The sequence below is a fragment of the Sturnus vulgaris genome, chromosome 12 (assembly GCF_052056855.1).
Source record: "Sturnus vulgaris isolate bStuVul1 chromosome 12, bStuVul1.hap1, whole genome shotgun sequence".
Taxonomy (NCBI): domain Eukaryota; kingdom Metazoa; phylum Chordata; class Aves; order Passeriformes; family Sturnidae; genus Sturnus; species Sturnus vulgaris.
In genome coordinates, this window is record NC_142254.1 from 729473 (window position 1) to 739478 (window position 10006).

At 41.3% G+C, this 10006-nt stretch overlaps 1 long non-coding RNA gene across 1 annotated transcript; it reads right to left on the minus strand.

The window, feature by feature from the left end:
* Positions 1-889: 889 nt before the first annotated feature.
* On the minus strand, positions 890-3536 carry LOC148222306 (uncharacterized). Its single transcript, XR_015806175.1, has 3 exons — positions 3415-3536; positions 2057-2135; positions 890-1014 (listed from the first exon to the last, which is right to left on the minus strand). It is a non-coding gene; the product is annotated as an uncharacterized LOC148222306 (long non-coding RNA).
* Between the last annotated feature and the right edge of the window lie 6470 nt (positions 3537-10006).

Sequence of the window (10006 nt, forward strand, 5' to 3'; positions counted from 1 at the left end):
TTATTTTCTATGTTCTGTGTGGTTATTCTAAGTTCTATGTTATTTTTCTGTGTTCTGTGCTGTTATTACACCACCTGAACCAGCTCTCCACCTACCAAACCAGCACAGCTTTTGATTAACAGTTTTCAAAGTTTCTTTTTCAATGCAAAACAACACATTTCTTTTTCAATACAATACAAATGAAGGTGGATTCCTAAATATTTAGTTGCAGATGAGGCTGCCTCTGTATTTCCTGCAGCCCTGTCCCACTGCAGACACTGAGGTATTCATTCACCTGTTGCACAAATGACCACGCAGCTTTTTTGTAACAATGCTGACACACAGAGTTTGAGAAATTACAATTTAACTTTGCCTATGTAAATCCTTGTTAACACATTTTGAGAGAAAGAAAATTATGATTTTGAGAAAAGCTGATTCTTAACCATCTGTTTGGACATAATCACAGGGCTGGACAAAGCCATCAAACCCACACTGACATCCTCCAAGTTTCAGAAGCCTAACACCCCTTCCCACAAAAGGCACCTCTAGGAATTAGACATCAATATCCAATGGAAATGGAGCTCATGGAGAAGAAATATTTCTATGAGAGTAATATTGCTGGCAAAAATGTGCAATGATGGGATTGAGAGTGTATTAGCAAACAATCAATGCATCTGTGGCATATGTCAGTGAGACATCCCTGGGAAACAAACGATTATCCTAAGCAGCACTGAGGCACTCCAGAGCATGGCAAACGGAGAATACTTTTTATCATGTGACATCAAGCATATGGCACATTGCTGACTGGTGAATGACAAACTCTGAAAGGTTATTATTACCCTAATGAGAAAAACCTGACAGAAAGGAATTAATTAGCTTTGCATTTATTTAATATTACCAGATAGCACAGGCTCCAGATGGCAGCACCCAAGGTATGAGAGGGAGAGAGTGGGGGAAGTTTATTTTTCCTGTCTCTTGGTACTTCACTCTAGGATTGCAAAACAGAAGCCATCCAGTTTCTCCAATTTTTATTTGCTGTAAGAAAAAAAAAATGCAGTAGAGCTATTAGATTAAGGATTTAATCTTAAATACGTGTTGCTCATTCAATAAAAATTATGTGTGGTTCTTTTCCTTCAGCAGCAGCTCACAAATATTTGCATAAAGCCTTCAGCTGATATGAGAGAGGCACAAACTCAGTCACAGCTCCACCTCTGTTAAATGATCAAGGAGTTGGTTGGGTTTTCCTGCTGAAATATACACTAACACTACACTGGGAAATGGTGTGATTTTTTTAAACTTTAAATATTCTGAGCAGAAACAATAATTACAATAATGTACAGACAGGCAGCATTTTGAGTGCATCTTTATAACCAGCGCTTTCACACAGAGCACAGCCCACAGCTGACTCTCAGGGCATCCCCAGGTACATTGTCCTGGAATTTCAAACCCTTATGGGATTACCAACACTTTTCCCAGTGCAGGAGTTCAGTCAGACAGAGCACACTGGATTAGCTGGCTGGCCAAACCCTCTAGCAAAGGGTGCAGATTAATCCAGCTTTATTAGAGGGGTGTAACCCTAAAAACCAGTACAGGACTAAGTCTTGGCAAACCACACTGCTTCAGCAGTGAGGAGTGACTGTTCACCCTGTAGATGGATGGGGACAAAGAGCATCTGAGGACAAATTAAACTATCCACGAGGGCAAGTGCATCAAATCAGTATTTTCTGTTGCACTAATTACTAGACACTCACAGAATCACAAAGGAAAAACACTCCTAATTCTTTTCTCTGTATGAGTCTGCAGCCTCAAAATCATCTGTGTTTTTACAGCAAAGAGCAAGCAGACTTTTGGAATTTTTTTATGTCCTTGAGGGGTTGAAGGTCAGGCACAAGATTTCATAACTTCCTTAGGAACTTCATTTTGCCATCGCAGAGTTCAGCTTTGCCTTGGTTCCACTTCTGACTAAAATACCTCATGACAGCTTTATAGCATTAATTTCCTTTTCTACTGCACTCCTTATAAATGTTTTCTTTATGGCATAAATCACATTCCCAGCACCAGATAAGTGAAGACTCACAGAGATCTCTTTGCTGGGTCTGGTATCCCAGGTGATCAGGGTTCTCTATTGACCAGTCGCTGTCGCAGCTCTCAATGACCTGAGCCATGAAATGAGATGGTGAGAAAAGAAAAAGAACTTTAATTGAAATTATATCTTAGGACAGCTACTAATATGGTCACAAGATCTCGAAAGGATATTGCTGGTTTTCAAAAGGAAGTTAATCCTACTAGCAATATTTGTTTTCTCTCAGTTTTAGCAATGTTCTTCCAGACACACAGATAAGCCTAAGGTCTATTTGTTTTCCAGAATGACTTTATCTCCTGGGCTCTTATATAAGAGGTACCAGTTTTGTGGATCTGGGGGAAAAAAATAAATAATACGTCAGTGTGAAATCAGTCTAGCCTACCTATAGCTTTTTTTCAGGCTGTGCTACAACCCAGATTGTTGATTCAAGGACCCTGAAACTAAACAGCTCCATCACTCAGCCTTGTCATCAGCACCAATGCTCACACATAAATAAATTCAGGCTCTGCAGAATCCCTGGGCAGCTGTGCCAGGGAAGGTCAGGACAGACAGCCAGGAATAGCACCCAGCACCCAGCAGGGGAGGGACACCCACAGACCCCAGGGGGGAGTCAGGGCCATAATTCCAAATATTCAACTCCATCAGCAGCCTGATATTGCTGGGACACGGTGCCTGGAGCCTGCTCAGTGCTCAGTGCCCTCCCTGCTGGCTCTGCTCGCTCTCCATGCCCAGCCCTGGTGCATGGGCACAGCAACAGCCACATCCCCAACCCAGAGCACTTCTGCAGCCAGAAATGTTCTATTTGTAACCACTTCTCCTGAGCTAAAAGCACAGGACTTTGGGATGAAAACCACAGCAGCACTTGCTAATAAAATGCATATAACCCAAACCTGGGGAGGTTTTATTGCCCTCACGTGTGGCAGAGCCAGATCCCTCTCACTGACCTTGCTGCACCACTTGGAGCCAACCAGGAAATCACAGTTAGGGGGGAAGGAATTTGTGCAGCCTGTCCTTTCAACTCCTTGAAAAAGTCAAGCAAGAGACAATGCTCTGTAAGGTGCAGCATTGAGTGCTTCATCCACAAATTATCGTTGCTGATTTTCCTTTATATTTCTTTTAGGTTGGCTTTTCTTGTTTTTTTGTTGTTTTTTTTCCTCCTTTTCCCTCTCCTTTTTTTAATTCTTTGCAAGTGCTGAGGGGTTTCTGTGATGGGGCCTGGGGAGCCCCCGGGTGAGCCCCCCCAGAGAGGCTGTCAGGCAGCTCCCAGCGGAGCTGGCTCGTGCCGTGTGCGTGTTCCTGGCCAGCCCTGCTGCCAGCCCTGCTGCTCGGGGATTCCATCAGCCACCACACACCTTCTCCACCACCTTTGTTGTTTTTCCTCAGACATAAATCGTCAAGATGAGTCTTCATCTAGGCCTGACTTTCCCATGTGGCCGAGCAAGCTCCGTTTATTCCGACTTTTAGAGGATAAAGCAGGCGTAGCAGCCCCGGGCTAAGAAATGAAAGGAGCATTACAAAACTATGAAAATAAAATGTTCCATTAAAAAAATAATTCCATTACAACTCAAACCTATTCCCTGTTTTATATCGGACCGAAGACGATGTTTGCTTTGCATGCTGCTCTGCTGAACTGAAAAGTTTTATTAATGATGTGCTGCTGTTTCTTAAAATTATCTTAACAGATGGATTTATAAATCATAAGTAGTAACCAAATTCTAATAATGAAGCTATTTAATATATACCTCAACTTCTGACAACTTAATACTTGCTTTGGAAGCAGCAGTCCCTAAGCTAATCTGTTTATAGCCCCACACAGGTTACACGGATGTGCTCCCTCCCTACTGCTCACTCCTTGTCCCAAAAGCTCAAACCATCCATGTCTGTGTCCTTTACCCCATTTTGCAAATAAATGCTTAAATTACAAAATAAATTAATGGCCATCAAGATTTTAAAATATTCTGATCCTCTGAAAAAAATGTAGAGTTCATGAGCTGCAAGTCTACATTTACATATAAATGGAAATGCACACACACACCTCCATGCATACACACACAGGACCGTTATAAACCATCCCAAATTTATTCTTCATCAGATTGAACTTCAAGAAATTAAATGAACTTTTAAATGACTCTTTTTTTCTAACTGGATAGCCTCAAATTATTTATAGCCTGTTCTGCCCCAAACCTGCTTTGACTCATGGATTTGCCAAAGACAGCACCACCACCACGTGGGAAATGGCAAGGGCGTGAAGCAGCTCAGGCCAGATCAGCTTTACCAGTGTATTTTTCATCATGGAAGTATAAAATAACCATTAAATTAAACTGTTAACAACCTCAGAGCAGAGAGAGAGGACTGAAATCTGCTTTCTGTCTCAAAACTACAATTCTCATTTATTTCAGGGCCTGCAGAGCTGCAGCCAAGCATCACTATGAGGCCAACAGACAGAATAAATCAGGAGAGAAAACAAACCCATTTCTGGACACATTCAAAGGGTCCCTCATCTGAGCTGCCTCCCAGCTCTCCGAGCTGTGGGATCTCCCCCAGGGAAAGAAACAGAGCAGTCCTTTTGGGACATCGCACTGCAGTAATATAGGGTAAATCTAGCTAATTCAGAATTCAGCTGAATGGAGAACAGCTAAAGGGGTTAAGGCTGATTTCATGGGAGCAATAAGGTGGTTTTAGGTGTTTAGGATGCTCTCGTTGTAAAGCAGATCCACAACTGAGCATCATGAGTTTCAGGAAACAAGGGATATGCAGGCAGTTTCTTTTCTATCTCAACTAAAAATAAATAAAAAAAAATAAAAAACCAGGAAAATCCCCCTAAAAACAACCCGGACTTGTCTTGAGTATTCAAGCCCACCCAGTTTCTGCCCCTGGGCCAGCCTTGCCTGGTGTGAACACTTTCTTTGCCAAGATCTGAAGATCAGCAGCACCCACTGTCACAATAACTGGGACAATCTGTCAGTCTCAAGACTGTCCAGTACCAACATCCATTTCAGGTGACTTTTGCATTTATTCACCTGAATTACTGACACAGCTCCATTTTCCTCTGCAGCTGAGGGTATCAGAACAAACAGTTACATCCCCCAAGCCTTCCCATGACACACAGATCAAGGCATCACATCCAAAAAAACTCCCAAGAAAATCTGAAGTGTGTGATTTCTATCAACTAACTTGGCAAATTTGCAACCATTTTGTGAGCATCCAGAATTCAATGCTGGCACACAAGAGACAGTGGAATAAAAATATTTTAAGGCAATTATATATAAAAAAAATATTTTTAAAAACTGGTCCACAATGATTGATTTCATTCTACTTTGTGTTTCTGCTCTCACTTTTATGAATAGTTTTATTTCCATTTAAAAATCATTATAAATGTGCGAAATTAAGAAGATGTGTGGGTGTGCTCCTTACATACTTACAGTTACATATTTAACAATCATCACCAAAGTTTGATATCATAATTAGATTTGTAAGTCTCAACACACATTTGCAGAACTAAACTTTTGCTCCTTTCCTCTGCCAGCAAAACCTTGGCTCTTGAACGTGGAGCACGACAGCATGGGTGCAATTAAAAGTGGAGACTGGCACAAATAAAAGTGCTCAGAAATGTAAAGGTGGAAGTCTTGATCCTTCCCCCTCTCATTCCCATGTTACAGAAAAATTCCACTCCTCTGGAAGCCTGGATGGACAGGCCAACATTGGAGAGCAGCCTGTCTTGCACCAGCCAGCCATGATTTCATCCCAAAATTAAGCTCTTTAATTTATTTTCAGTTTAATAAAATAGACTTTCAGGCTATCTTTAACTCAGCTGGGTAATGGCAGGGTGTCCACAGAGTTCTCCTGTTCCCCAGGGATGGCCACACATGAACAGAGGACATGGAAACCTCCAAAGCTGAATCAATAGACAGGTTTCAGCTACATTTAATTCTGCTTCAAAGCTACAGAGATTTCTACTGTATTGCAAGGCCAGGAGCAGCTTTCAGTATTGCCATATCAGAAAATAAAGATAGTAGTTGTCATAAAGAGTAATCTGACTGATGTACATTCACACACACAAGTACACATAAACACACACACCAACACTCACAGAAACCATGCAAGAAAGGTCCAATGAATTCAGAGTTTCTATTCACAGGAATATTGATCTTTCAATTGATAACGGGCTTCTATGGCTTTACACTAATTACATTTGCTTTTAAAAATCCCAAACTAAACAGTTCCCTAAAAGGCTCATTTTCTGCTCTCCTCCTTTAATATATTCCTCCAGTTTCATGATTACCTAACAAGACACACCACTATTGATCCCATATGCTTGGATGAGCTGTAGATTATGATTTACTGAAGAAAAAGTCTGCTTCAGAGACATTTTGCTTTATCCTGGAAAATATTTCACAAGTCAAACATATTGATTCAACATTGTAATAAGTGAGAAATTGGGATTTCTCTTTTTTTTTGTTTTCTTCTTCCAAGAGTCGATATCTCAGTTTCTTGGTCTCTAAAATCACACAGATCAGGCAAAAAATAACTTACTTAAGGACTTCAAATCTCCCCTTATCCATTTTTAATACTCCTAAGCTAAAATAATAGAGAAATAGAAGCAAGAATTAATATTCACTTAAAGAAAAAAATTAGAAATCAATCCCAAAGAACAGCAAAAGCCACACATTTACTTCCATATTTACTTCATAACATACCACAGGATTTTTTTTGGGTTTGGAAATTCATTTCCCCAGAAGTCATTACATTCCTTGAAACATGAGATCTCACCTGAACACTACTATGGACAATGACTTTTTCACTGGTAAATTACTTATTTCGTCCTATGTGTAGATTTCAAAACTTCTCCTCTTAGTTTAGTATTTCGCAATATGAGAAACTCCAGACAATCCATTTACACTTCTCAAGAACGAGCTGAAATACATCAAAATTTGCATTTCATTTGGGATTCATTGTTTGCCGCCTAGGATATTCCTAAACGTCAGGATATATATTTCTATATAAAAGAAGACATACAAAGTAACTCAATTTTAGCTCCTGAAGCAATCAGACATAAAGGACAAAAAAAAAAAAAAAAAAAAAAAAAAAAAAAAAAAAAAAAAAACAGCACTCTCATAATCCATCCTAAAGCTCAGTGATGAGGAGATAATTAGGAGTGTATGCAAATGATGACAAGTTTGATACACACGCTGAGCCCGGGCGTAGCTGAGGGGCTGTTTCCTCAGCGTGGTGAGCAAAGCTCCTTCCCTGTTTAGAGGAAGAACAGGTTATGGATATTACTGGATGAAGCAAGAGATTGTACAGTAACCCAGCAAACCTGGAGGGAGGTTCTGGAGCCAGCTGCTGAGTGCAGCCCTGCCCTGTCCATCACAGGGCTCTCCTGGACCAGTGGATGTGCACGGCAGGCACAGCACAGGTGAACGTGGATTAAATGTTCTCAGACTGACTCCTCCTCTGCTCTTACCTCAGGGTTGGGTTTCTAAACCTAAATTAAACCCCTGCCCCCTAAAACCTCTGATCTGCTTTTTGCAAGTGTGTTTTGTCTCCTTTCTAATAATTCAACTCTGTGCTAATAGAATTTAAAATAACCTTTTAAAAGAGATTTGAGCTTTAAGGGTTGAGGGCATTACAACTGCAGGCATAACCAAAGGATCTGGTCTCTCTCCAACAACTTTCAGTAAGAAATACTTGTAATATAATAATATCTCCTTTCTCAATGTATGCTACTCAGTGTCCTAGACAACTTGGCTTTAACCTGTGATGTTTCCATTGGGCACACAAACATCACAACGAAATCACAATGCTTTTAGCCCCTCATTTCCACCTTCTGGCCTGTAATTTATTCTCTGCTCCTGTCCCATCTTTTCCTGTAAATTGAATAAGCCTTCCATTGCAGCTTTCACTTTCTGACCATGAGAATGAAAGTTCTGCTCTTGGAGAAGCCTCGAGCAAAACTCAGGAGACATTCAAGCTGTGCTCAGAGAAGTCACGAATAAAGCAGTGCTATAGAAGAATATAGAAGGCAGAGGTAGTTACATAAATGCCTTTCATCTGTTATTTGGGAAAAGCTCTGCTGATGAGTGAGAGCAGCTGTACAGCCACCAGCAACCAGCAGGAGCTGACACCCAATGGGGACCAGCAGCACCCTTCACTCAGGGCAGGAATTCACCCCAAACCTTTGCACCTTTCACATATTCTAAGCAAACCAGATTGACTTGTCAAAAATCTGAAGGAATTCAGGTCCTAAAATCTCCTGGTCTCAACAGGGCATGGAGGAAGAAAAACTGTTTTGGGAGAGGTGGGGCTGCTCCACTCAGGGCACTTAGGGCCGCCTTGTGTGTGCCACAGCTGAGCCAGGGCTGCAGCCATCTGAGCACATTATATATAAATATACATACATATATAGTGAGAGAGATGCCTGGGACATCAGCTTTCCAGGGATCAGCAGGAGCTATGCACAGCCAGGGTCCCATGGAGTGCTCAAACCCCTCATGACTTCTTTGCTGCCCTCATACAGAGAGGTGAATATCAGCCTTCTACAGAGAACTTCCTACACAGATAAAATAGCAGAAATTATTTAGGGATGTTTCTCCTTCAAAATTAGCTCTTACTTAATGTTATTTTATGATCTTATATTTTGTATAGTAAAGCAAAATAGTTTTCAGTATAGATTTAAGTACCCCTGAAAGGTAAAGAAAATGTATTTTCTTACAGGTGGTTACAAATCTCAAGGTGATTCTGTGCATTCCTGCTTCAGCTTCCTGTCTTTGAAACTGCTTTTTGGAGCTCCATATGCCCTTCTCAGCATTTGTCAGAAAATAAGCGAACACATTTCACATCCACATATTCAAATACAGTCACAGAAAACTTATTTTTCTGTGTTTAAAAGCACATGCTGATTAATGCCAATAAGTCTCAGCCTGAACAAACTCAAAATCTCTTTGCACTTGGTATGTCAGACTTGTTTCTGTGCCAATCCTTTTCCATTTTGCCAGGAGCGTGCAGTTGTTCTGCAAAGAAACATTTCCCAAAATGTTCTCCCTTTATTTCCAAAATGAAAAGCTTCTTTCAGGAACAGAAGCTCGGAATACATTAAAAATGTCACATTGAATCTCAGAGCAGCAGCTCTCAGCAGAGTGATGCACACAGGATATTCCTGAGGACGTCTGGGACGATGGAGGACATTAGCACAGCAATCTCTGAGTGGCACTGTCAGGAATGCTGAAGGGTTAATCCACGTGAAATGCCAGGTGATTATAACCCTCCATTTCAGTCAGCATATGGAACCCGATTTCCTGGGATTGCAGTGTTTCCCAAGCACTTAAAACACAGCTGGAACTGTGGCAATTTTGTAATTTCCTTAAATTTGGGGACAGCTGCTCACAGCCCTGTTACTGAGCTGACAGCTCACGGCGTGGAGCCCTTGGATTTGACCATGTTAAGATGTTTCATGATCTTTATTAACTTTTCTCTGCATGTATTTTGATTCAGCCTCTCTCATTGCACTGTCTGATAAAGCCTGGCCAGAGCTGAGTTTTACAGTATTTCCTTCCATCCCATTCAATTACCAGCAGTCAAACCACATGATCTGACATCAATTTATCCAAATTGTTCACTGACAGTGCCATTGCTCCAGCTAAAGAAATGAAAATGCTTAAGACAGTGCAGGAATGGCTCCTTTTTCTTATGCAGGGATATTTTGGAGGAGTGGCTCTTTTTCCCCACACAGGGATATTTTGGAGGCAGGAAAAGCCTGCTGTCACCATGGTTAAACCCTGGATGTCTGAACTGCTCTCTTTGTTCTGTGCAGATGTAGGGAAAGGGGCACATGGGAGAGGTGGCCACTTGGCACCCAAAATACTCCTGTAGCAGCTGCAGCTCTCTCAGCAGTTCTGAGGCCCTGGAAAGTGCAAATGGATGGATCACTGGATGGAAAAGTGCAGA